Here is a 12,500-nt window from a genome sequence, read left to right as displayed (position 1 = left end):
TTTGTATTCTGTCTACGAAACAAGGGTGCGTTTTATTGTGCATCCTATAGAAGGGTGGATCTATTTCTAAGGGTGTCATACAAAAATATCTCACGCTAAGATACCACAGTTAGAGAGGTGCAAAAGCCCCTGAAGATCACCTGAGGTGGACACAAATAACTCTGAAAAGGGACAGAGCAAATGAATAGAAGATGGATGAGTGAAGATGGACAAATAGAGATCAAATAAGAGCCAGGAAAAGGGAAGTGCAAAAAGGACAAAAAAAAGAGGGGTGGTGGTCGGAAGTAAGGACAGAAAGAGCTGTTGACAGCGCTCGTTGAGATCAGGATATAGTGCCATCTTTATGTGTTGGACAGATAAGCCCAGTAGACTGCTCAAAGACAGGCCAGCTGGGATGGCCGGACCCACACAGCCCTCTGAAAGAAACACTCAGGGGTGGGGGGGTAGTTGGAAAAGGCCGTTGTGAGATAACGTTAACCCTCCCGCCTGATAGTGCAGCCCTGCTTCCTCTCTCTCTTTCTCTTTCTCTCTCTGTCTCTCTCTTTGCACTCTGTCTCTTCTCATCTCATATATCCCTTTTTGAGTATGTGTGGAGTGTTAGATGACCCAGGCTGTGTGCGTGTGCGTGTATGTGTTAGTCTGTGTGTAATTGAAGGTTGACTTTGATCATTTGATCAGCACTGTATTCTCTGGATCCCCTGAATAACATGCACAGGTGAGTGAGTTTGAGGGTTTGAGTTTGTGTATTTTGTGTAGAACGCAAGATTTCAGGCCCCCTGGCCTCCACAGGGAAACAAGAGGCTGAACAGACGGTTTATATTGTTGGTGTTGGAGCAGTCTGATGATATTCTATGTAGAGTTTTCTGAGGCTAAATTGGGTAAATCAACAAGTGCATTTTGTGTACATTGTCTTTGATTTGTTTGTCTGCATCGCAATTTTTTAAATCACAGGCAACATTTCTGTGTGTCTGTTATGCTGCCTACATGCCCTGTATGTTTGTCTGCTATAAGTCAGCAGTGTTGAGTCTTTAACCCTTAAAGGAGTACCGTCACACCAGTGTGACGGGAATGTTGAGAAATGAACGTTCTAAAGAATATCTGGGTTCATTGAATTCAACATAGAATTTTAGAACCTTCAATTGTTGCGGAACTTAGAATGTTCAAAAACCTACACCTTTAAGGGTTAATGTTTTAAATTTCTTCTTTTTTCTTCTTCTCTCTTGTAATACTGTACTGTAGATGTTAAGTGCTCTGTGAGTGATTTTCAACTCTTGGCCTAAAAGGGTATAGGCCTAAACTATCCAAGATATTGGCCTATTGTCTTGGTAGCAAACAAAAACATGCTCTTGTATACAGTGAGCAAATAGGGTAAAGATGCTATTGTGCTATTAAGTGAAAAACAGTCATAGAATGACCATACTGTTATGAAATGGACAGAAGGTGGACTGTGTGTGTGCATGTGTATGAATGAAACCCCTATCAAAACCCAGATAAAGATTTATTCATGTGGAAACAAAAATGGTGCAGTCTCCCTCTGTCACTTATTTTTATTTGAAATGGTGAAGTTGGCTTTTCAGTTTCGTCTGGGATTAGACAGTCAGCGTCCCTGAAAATCAAATGCTCAGTCTTCTGTCTGCTTACAATAAGAGCTTGCAGAAGTCTTTTCGAGGAGAACATAATGAGATTACTGTATGACTTAGGCTCAGAGACGCAAATCCCTCAGAATGAGCCGGAAGATGCGGAGAGTGAGTGTTATGAAGGGTGCAATGCTCTTCCTAATCACTGGATGGCAATGAAGCACTGCTTTAAATAGACTACCAGCTGTGATGAGGTTTACTTTGATGTGGTTTTGATGTAGATTGTGTGTGTGTGTTTGTGTGTGTGTGTGTGTGTGTGTGTGTGATTCATGCATGTATCATGATCTTTTTCATCCATAAACTTTCATCCTTTAGATAAATCTTTTGACTCATCTGTGCCCAAATAAGACCAGAGAGAGAGAGAGAGAGAGTCTGTCTGAATATTTTGTGAGTGTATGTGTGACTGAGTTCAATGCATGATAACATGATAGCATGATAGCTGTTCACCTTTATGTTGCCATGACTGTTTACATGGATGCAATACCAGCAAACCCAGGAGACAACACAGTATCACTCATGCAGTTTTGGGGGGATTTAGAGAGATGTTTGTGTGTGTTTGTGTGTGTGTGTGTGTGTGTGTGTGTGTGTGTGTGTGTGTGTGTGTGTGTGTGTGTGTGTGTGTGTGTGTGTGTGTGTGTGTGTCTGTATGTATGAAGTGGTGAAGACGCTGTGAGTTTCTTATTGTTGATCTGTTAAAAGTAAACAAAATATATGCTGCCACTGAGAAGAATCAAGATCAGAGATGCTGTTATGCTCAGAGCACATTAAAGGAAAACTTCAGAATTATTTGCCCTATTTTTAGCACAAATACGATTAAATTGGTGCTAGAACGCAATAGCAACTACTAAACTAATGGCAATAAAATAGCAATACAATGCTATGAGGCAAGCATTCAAGGCAAAGAAACTAGAAAATCATTGTCACATTTAAAAAAAAAATTGGATGTGAAAAGATCTAAGTGCACTTATGAAGTATTTTGTGATGTTGCAGCCGTATGCTAAACTTAAATTAATTCTTTCCCCCTCACTAATATTCTCAGTGCCCCATAATGACGAAGCAAAAAAGGATTTTAGGAAATGTGTAAATTGGCAAAAATATTCACTCTCACTTTTTACCTTTGGCAACAATTCTTCTTAGGTATGACATGACAAGCTTTGCACACATGAATTTGTGGACTTTCTTCCATTTCTGCAGATCTTCTCAAACTCTGTCAGGGTTAATTAGACAGCCATTTTTTTTAGGTCTCTTTAAATATGTTTGATTGGGTTCTAGTCAGAACTCTGATTCAGGCATAGTACATTGACACAATTGTCCATAAGCCACTCCTACGCTGTCTGAGCTGTGTGGTGCGCTTAACATTATTGTCCGTTTGGAAAGTGAGCCATTGGCTCGGTATGAGGCCCAGTTTTCCTGAAGGATGACTTTGCTCTGTTCAGGTTTTTGCCCAACTCTGATCTCTGAAGCTTATCCACAGTGGGGCTGCAGATAACGATTATTTCCATAGCCGATTAATCTGTGGATAGGTTTATATTAATCAATTATTTGTTTGATCGATAAACTGTAAAAACAAATAATATAACCCCGCACAGCACTGCTGAACCCTTTCACCGTCACGGTGTAGATTATGACTTGTTTATTTTTGTTGGCGTCGGCCAATGAAAATTCATTGTCTATGAAATACTTGTCAGTTAAAAATGTCGGTCCTGGTGTGAGTGGGAAAGTGACAGAAAGTGTCGGTGCACTCATGTCCACGTCGATGTGTGATGCGCTTTACAAACAGAAAGTCACATTGGAACTCAGGATATAGAGAGAGCTCAGCTTTAACTCCATTTCCATTTTTTTAACTCTTTCTCTCTCTCTCTGTCTCTCTGACTCTTTCTGAGAGATCTGCTGAGTTGGGGCATCTCTAACAGTAGGATTTAAGGCGTGGAAAATGGATGAATGTTCTCAGGGGAAGATGTTACAGTTTTTGGCACAGTATATGGGGAGCTTGGTTAGCACACACACACACACGCACACACACACACACACACACACACACACACACATACACACATACACACATTCATGTAGCTTGAGCTTTCCTCACATGCACCCTTATTTGATTTGTACATCATGACTTCTGCGTTGGCTTAATGTACTACCATACTTCCATATCATCCCCTCTCTACTTCCCTTCTTGTGTTGTGCCACTGATGTCCTGTCCTAGTATGAGTGCACTGGAGGATGGTGCATTTCATTAAACAACAACTTGACCTGAACACTTGACCGCCACACCCCCACCATCACTGTGCCTGTTGGCCCCAAACCTGCCATCAATCTCCTGCAGATGTCACAGTCTACCTCCATACACACACACACACACACACACACACACACACACACACACGCACACACACATGCACACACACACACACACACACACACACACACACACACTGAGTTCCTGGATGTTCACTGCTGGTCTTTTTCTGTGCATATCACGCAAGTGTTCTCTGTCTGCAGGCATCCTGGGACAGGACCTTTCTGAGGTTATCCCTGTTTTTGCGGTTAGTTGCATTAGATGTAAAATGGTAGTTTTAAACAATGGGAATTGCAGGCTTGTAAGAGCAAGGTTGTCCAACTTCAGAATCATCCTCACTCTGTGAAATGTATCATTGTGAGTCTACTACTTGGTCCTGCATGTTGGAGTTTATTTATGTGTATGTGAGTGAGAGGGGGGGAACAAATTATTATTACAGAGGGAGAGGAACAGGAGAGAGATGAAGAGAATACACAGAGGGGAAGATGAACAGTAGAGAGATGGAGAGAATACATAGAGATAAAGAGGAACAGGAGAGAGATGGAGAGAATACACAGAGGGAAAGAGAAACAGGAGAGAGATGGAGAGAACACAGAGATAAAAAGAAACAGGAGAGAGACATAGAGAATACACAGAGGAAAAGAGGAACAGGGGAGAGATGGAGAGAATACCAGAGGGAAAGAGGAACCGGAGAGAGATGGAGAGAACACACAGAGGGAAAGAGCAAGGAGTTGAAAAAACTGATTTAGTTTTAAGAGCCTCTTACCCAGCACTAATCCTCTCAGACAGAGGAGTGCAGGGTAGACTTTAAGTGATTTTGTTCACCCTGTCTCTCTTTCCCTCTTTTTTTATCCGTCTGTCCATCTATCATGCGTGCGGATTTCGCCTCCTTTTCCTGCCTGCGGAGAAGAGAGGGAAAGAGTAAGTAAGTAGTGGGCCAGGTGCTGCGGTTCGAGCATGAGCAACACTAGCCCCTCTCGTAGGGCCGCTGGCTCAGATTTCACACGCCCACCCACCCACAAGCTTTCCCACAGAGGTAACACATACCACTCCCACTCAGACTAGGCCTTTGTTCACCCCTAACACACACACACACACACACTTACACACACACACACACACACTCACACACACACACACACACACACACACACACACACACACACACACACACACACACACACACACACACACACCCTCCTTTCTCTGCCCCTGGAATAAAATCTGTGTGTGATCGTTCCACTGACCCAACAGTGTGGGCCTGCTTTTTGGCAGTGCCAGGAATGAGGCTTTGACAATGTGCGGCCATTTGGTTCAGGCAGTGCAGTGAAATGTCTTGTTAACGGATACTATTTTTGATCCTTTGTACATTTGTTGCCACCATCTGTCTTTGTTTATGCACATCAAACTCACATGTCCATACAATATCCAATCCTTCTTGTACTATCATATTGTTTTTATGTAGGTTTCCATCTTTCTGTTGTATATTGTTGTGATTCTATCCACTAGAAAGCCTGTCTTTAATGACAACAGGGAACAGTACATCAAAATAGACTTGACCAATAGTACAATGGGCAAATATCTTGATGACTTTTGTAATAAATTCAGCAATTGGGTTCAATGGGAATAAATCTATGTATAATCCCTCCCCTCAATTGGAACAGAGTTGTTTTGTTTCAGCACGTTTCTGGTTTTCTCATCCTTCTCCATTTCTCAGTGTATTCTCCTGGTCTCTCTTCTTTTCTTCTTTGCCCCCCCCCCTATATATTTATCTCTTTCTCTCCCTTTAACCTCTCAGTCACATTTACACGTGCATGCAGATATATCCCCTCTCAATATCATTGGCAATTATATTTATATACAAGGAGTAGCAAAGAACAAAGGGCATGGAAGATACAGCCATAGTCGTTGAGCATATTCAGGGAAACTTTTGGGCAGAGTTATGGGAAAGCTATCAAAAGGAAAAAGAAGGAGGTTTTGTGTCCTTATAGCGGCTCCTCCCACCACAGGATTCTCCTCTCCCCTTCACTCCCTCCTCGGCCACAGCCCCCCAAAATTCAGCCTCTCCTCTCCTCTCCTCTGTTCCCCCTGTTCCCTCCATTCCTGAGAACGCCACACCACAACGCTCTACTCTCCCGTCCTGCCTACTCTCTGCAGCCCACCACTGACCTGACCTAGATCACGTTTTTTTTGCTGTCTGGCCATAAAGGTAAGACAGATATACACTTCATCAAAGGGGGACTTTTTGCTGAATTAAGGGTATGACCTTCACGGAATGCTATACTTTTAGACATAAGTGGACCTCAGAAGCCTGTCTTTATACGTGAGCGTAAGCCACATTGTGGCCAGTGGCAAAGTATGCCTGGATAGGGTCTCTCAGGTGGTCCGCTCAAGCAAAGTTGTACAGGTGCCAGATGAGTTGGAAGAGTTGTGCTGCCCTTGTATGTACCTCATGTTGTTCTGCAGGGGAAAGTACAAAAACAACGGAAAATGCTCCCCAAACCGGAAGATGGTACATAATGCATTAGAGGTAGCTTGTGTATGGCGGCTCACAGAGAATCTACCTGAGTTTCTCAGAGAAAGAGAGAGAACGAGAGAGAAAGAGAGAGAGAGGGGGAAATAATGTGTACAATGACTAAAATGGCTGAACTGGAATGAACATTACTGCTACTGCACAACGGTGTGTAATTACCTGCATGGTGAGGTGTAGTGATGGCCAAATGAAGCTTTGGTGAACCACTGAACCACAGCAGTGTGAACCTAGCGACACTAGCTGAAAAGCAAAAAGATGGCCGCCTCACATACATTTTTTAACATAAAAGTCCTTAGGAAACCAATATTTTTAGTTACATATACTGGTTTGGGTAAGGACTTTTATGTTGAAAAATCTACATGTGGCAGCCATATTGGATTTTTTCATTAGTGTTGCTAGCTTCACACTGCTGTGGTTTAGTGGTTCACCAAAGCTTCATTTGCCCATCACTAGTGAGGTGTACCCCTAGAAAATTGTCATGCAAGTGCACATTTTACCTGTCGTTCCTCATCTAGATATGATCGCATGATAACGTCATCGTCATATTCACATCACACACACAATCCAATCAAATACCATTGTGTGTAGGGTTGCAAAATTCCGGGAATTTTCAAAGTTGGAAACTTTCCATGGGAATTAACGGGAATATACGGAAATTAACAGGAATGAACAGGAATTAATGGGAATAAACTGGGAATTTTTTTTAATATGGCAAGTTAGTCTATAACAGGGAACTTAAATGTAGTGGACAAAACCCCATCTTGCAGCATAATATTAGTTAAAACAACCTGATTTAATGCAATTTCAGTCAAATTTCTACCATGCACATACGTCAATCCCATGCACACAGCAATCAGCATAGGCTACTAGACATAAAGGAAACCTATGGTGCGTTCATGTGCATGGGGAAAATCAATTCCCAGTGAAAATGTCATCTCATGTATTCCCACAAATTGGTGTGAAACTGGGCGAAGTTTGCAAACAGAGTTGCCCAGTAATGGGCTTGTCGTCACTTTTGTCCTCATTCAAATGGGTGTACGTCATTTTGCATAAACTGTAATGGGACGATTAATCTGTCTGATTAAGCTTGACAACTTATATATAATTTACATAATCTATAAGGTTTGGTTGGGGTGGTATGTTGTGTCATTGTATTTTTAATTGTTTTACCATTTTCTGGGATTCTAACTGAACAAACTGATAGTCAGTCAATGTTCCAACCAATTGGATTTTGTTGTTGAGTGGCATGGTGTATCTTGGGCAGTTCAGTGGTTTCTGTGTTGCTATCTTAGCACGCTAGGAAACCATAGGCAGAGAATGGGATTCCTGCTAGCATGGTAGCTAGCTTTGTATGCTAAGCTAAGCGAAAATACGAGCAAACAAATTATATTTCTTATTACGAAACAAAATGTTAATGTCTGTATATGAAACAGTAGGAATTACCAAAAAGTCCCAGTTAATTCCCGTAAATTCCCATTAATTCCCATAATTTCCTTTAATTCCATGAAATTTTCCAATTTGGAATATTTCCAAAATTCCCCAGCTTAACTTCCCATGGAAAGTTTCCGGTAAGTTTCCGGAAATTTACCGAAAATTTTCCGCCCCTTTGCAACCCTAATTGTGTGGCATGGAGTGCATTTTCCAAAAGACCACATCTCAGGTGATATATGACCTTCATCAGTGGCTTTGTTGTAAACAGGTCTACATTGCCCTATTTAGCTTCTTCAGTTGCTTTAATGAGGTGAGCTCCTGTTTAAAGTCCTGCAGGTTCTTGTCATATAGCCATTACCATTTAATCAAGCCTCAGTTTTGGGGTGCTGAATTAAGCTGAGCTGTTTTTTCTTTCTTTTTTTAAATTAAACTATAAATTCAGTGTTTTTAGGAGGAAACCCTTTCCAAACATGTCCAGTAGGGGAAGAAGTTGGCTCAGGCTAAATACTGGAGCTGAATCCTCTCCTTTTAATTCTTGGTGTTTAGGAGCACCTCCTCTTTGCCAGGCTCACCATGTATGCAGTACTCTCATCAACAGCCAAATAGATGTAATGCCTTAATGCAGGGGTGTCAAACTCATATTAGGTAGTGGGCCGGATTTGTTGGAATAAGACCTAGTGGTGGGCCGTCATTGTTATGGTCATTTTCATCATTATCATTTTCTGCATGGGTATATCAGAGTGTTATTTGATGATATCACTTATGAGCAAACAAGTACAAATAATGTACTGCTGTCATATACTGCTCTTTCTCTCTTGAAATGCCCTACTTCCATGTTAGTATTTCTGCTTCTTCCTTCCTGAGCATGGTTTGTAGTGCTAGGTTATCAATTTATCATATCATAGAGATATTGCTTATTACACATTGTTGAAGACAACTGGATGTGATCTTTTTTTCTAATTTTCCCTTCCTACCTAAAACATCTGGGGGGCCGTATGAAACCTGCTGGCGGGCCTGATCTGGCCCCCGGGCCTTATGTTTGACACCCCTGCCTTAATGCCTTAATGCCTTTGTGGGTGTGTGTGTGTGTGTGCGTGCGTGTGTGTGTGTGTGTGTGTGTGTGTGTGTGTGTGTGTTTGTATATTGATCACTCCCACCCCCGCCCATTACACATTAACTCCTGAATCTCGTTATATTGTTGTATGTTCATTCCTGGACAAACTGAGGACCACCCAGATGTGGGATCTTTCCTTATATCCTCAGGTGATGGGTTAAGACCTCAAAGGGTTTAGAACCCTCAGAGAGGTCTTGGTTTAATCCCTGATCTCTGGGTAAACGTTGACCTCAGTGACATGGAGGTCTCTGCTCCAGACTCCAGACTTTATACCAGTTATTGGTGTGATTTACCATTCACACGTTCATGCTGAAGATAACAAAGATAACAGTGATATGGTGTGTGCAAGTGTCTATGCCTCTGCTGTGTGGAACATAGTGTGGTGCTGGTGTGGTTGATTCTATGACAATGACAGATCTTTGACCAAGTTTATCCTGAGGCAGAGTTCTGTTTAGATGAGTATGTCTTACCTGTCAAAATCTGAGACATTTTCTTGACAGTCATAATTTCCTCAAAACCTCCACCATCAAAGCTACTTTGCCCCTTAACATACTCTCATAGCAATAGTGGTTGTTTGTAAGGAAACACATTGAGAATCAGTTTGACCATGTTTACTTGATGGGCGATCCCTTCCTAACACTGATCAATCTGAGTAGAGCGTGTATTACAATGCCTTAATCCACAGCACAGTAGAGCTTTGGGAAGAGATTTACCAGTTCTGTGTAGCCTATGTTTTTTTTCATATGCAATATGCAAAGCACATGTACACTATGCAGAAAGAAAACAGTGTAAAGCAATACTAAATAGATAAAGCAATATTATAATAGTACAACTATTAACATAGTTTCAATGATACAATGACATTGTGTTTTTTGTGATTTTTGATGTTTTGATGTTTTTGATGTTTTTTTTTAAAAATCACTTCTCATGTACTGTTTTTCAAATTAGTCAGGTTGATATACCACACTTCAATGAGAAAATAAAATAGGTCTTACTGTGGAGGAAGAATGAAGGAATGACTAAATATGCTGTATGTCCCAAGCAGGATTAAGGAGCAGGAATCATTTAAAAGAAGCGGAGAGGAGGCGGTCAGGGGGGTGGCATGAGGGAGAGCCGTGGGGAGGGAGTAGGGGTGGCTGGGTAATCCATGCCGTGGAGAGCCCGTAATCTCACATATTCCTCTTCCTCGCAACGTGGGGTGGGATTATTAAACTGGGGCTAATTACCCATAATCCCACTCTCCGGCCAGATGTCCTCTGCTCCACATTTCAATATTGCATGTCGGAGTGTGTATGCATGTGCTATGACACATTTGCCCATATAAACACATGTACACACTGATGAACAGTGGGTGCTGAACAGACTCTGATACAGAGGATCTCTTTTGTTGCTCAACCTTGAAGCCTTAAACCTACCGAGCATCCTTACTTTGCTGGACATGTGAAGGTGACCATCATCCACAGGCTACAGGATTCAAGGTATATATATATTAAACATATATTATACATATGTATTATTATACATATGTATTGTATATGTTCCATGAGTGTGCTATGCGGCAAAGTGCAAAGATGATGTTGAACAGTGATCTCACACGATCTCGTTGGTGACACATCTCTGCTACTATGGCACATCTGTTTGACAGTGAGGTAGCGAGGTCAAGTGTTTTCTTGATGGTGTGTGATGCTAAACGTCTTGTGGACAAGAACCAAGCAATTACATTCCAGGTGGCCTATACACATAGGTAAACAGTCTGATGGTCTAAATGCACTCTTCATATTTTGTTTCATTGTCTGTGTGTAAAGGTGTTCTATTATCAGGATGGCTGTTAGAAACAGAGAGATATCAGTGGTAGCGATCCTTCTCTGTGTGTGTGAAGGGTTAAAGTTGATGCTGACACTCACGAGAGGCAAGACCGATGAAGACTGTGTTTATGATCAGTCTTTCTCTTTCCCTGTGGGTGAGCTGGTGAAGGGGTTTCCTCTGTAAATATCACAGTCTGTTGTTTTGCAGTGCAAGGCTGTGTGTGCATCTAGCAGTATGTCTGTGACCTCGAGAATGGACAGAAAGACTTTAAGAATTGTGTTTCTTGAGAGGCCCTCTCAGTCACCAGACATTGCAAGCTTTCCTTTCAACCTGTCTCTTTCCCCTACAGCCCTACTCATAGTATTTGCATCATTATGTGCTCCAGCATTCCGCAACAGTCTGATTCGCTGATTGGGTGATTGATCTTTGTTTTCGCAGTGGTTGCCCAGAGTAACGTGACCTTTCTCCGGACTGTATGTGACTGTGAGATTATGTGTGTCTGAACCGGCGACTGAACATGACTAACAGATCCATGTGTCACAGCTCTACACGCCGTAGCGCTGTGCTTCATTTCTGGTTTCCTGTTCCTCTTTCACACTAGCTGTCTATCCAACATCATCTTCCAACAACAGATGACCTCAGTCTGTGCCAGATGTTTCAGTGTGGTGCAAGGACATTATTGATGAATCTCTCAGAGAATATAATAACTGGACAAGCAACTCGCGTTTCTGTATAGCCTTCTTCATATATCTTATTTTACTGATAGATTTCTAGAGATATTTGTCATAGAGTATGTATTATGAGTTCTTGAAAAGCCAATCTGCTCTGGACAGCTGGGTCCACCTGTCTCCATTGTATTCCAGGATCTGAACGCTACATTCTGTCCTCGTTTTTATGGACATACTCGCCTGTAACTTTAGTCAGGCCTTCAGCTATTGTGTGTTGTAGCTAGATAGGGTCAAGTAACAAACATGTCTTAGTTCATTAAGGAATATATAATTTTATTTTAGCTTTTTTTTTTATCCTTTCTATTAAATTTCATTTTTCGGGTTTCTTGTATTTCAATGCTCTTTTATATACATATATATATATTTATCACCCGGAGAGAAGAAATACTCTTTTCTGATTGGCTGGTGGGGTGGCTATTAATTCTGAATAACAGGACACCGTTCCATATCAATGCTTATGAATGGTAACTTTAACAACCATAGTAGGACGACTCGGGCCTCCGCTGCGCGTCGGGGAGTTTTTTGCCACTCGCCCTCGTCCATTAATTCCGTATAACAGGACACCTTGGCGGCCGTTATCCCTTACATATATGCTCTCTCAGCTGTGTCAGGTCCATGCTACTTTATGGCTTGTGGTGTATTGTAGCCTTGTGTAGCAGGTTATGTGTAGAGCATTGTTTATGATGCTATAATGCAAAGGGTCGATCCTACTTGAGGTCATGGTTAGAACTAGAAGAGTTCATTATCATAAGTGTGTGTGTGTGTGTGTGTGTGTGTGTGTGTGTGTGTGTGTGTGTGTGTGTGTGTGTGTGTGTGTGTGTGTGTGTGTGTGTGTGTGTGTGTGTGTGTGTGTGTTTCTTTCCCGGCATTACCTTATACACACACGTCATTTCAACCCTACCTTCCTAACTTTGCTCCCTTGAGTACTGACAACACAAACGGTTGAGTC

At 41.8% G+C, this 12,500-nt stretch overlaps 1 protein-coding gene across 1 annotated transcript in view; it reads left to right on the top strand.

Annotated features, from left to right (window-relative positions):
* Positions 1–12,500, top strand: part of nhsl2 (NHS-like 2) — a 57,413-nt gene that overhangs the window by 17,202 nt on the left and 27,711 nt on the right. The window lies entirely within an intron of this gene.

This window comes from Alosa pseudoharengus, unplaced genomic scaffold (genome assembly GCF_046254945.1).
Source record: "Alosa pseudoharengus isolate Yale_2024_CS ecotype anadromous, Long Island Sound unplaced genomic scaffold, YU_APseudo_1.1 YU_APseudo_1.1_scf_17, whole genome shotgun sequence".
NCBI lineage: Eukaryota > Metazoa > Chordata > Actinopteri > Clupeiformes > Clupeidae > Alosa > Alosa pseudoharengus.
The sequence above is the reverse complement of the archived record's forward strand: the minus strand, read 5'-3'. Positions and strand labels throughout refer to the sequence as shown.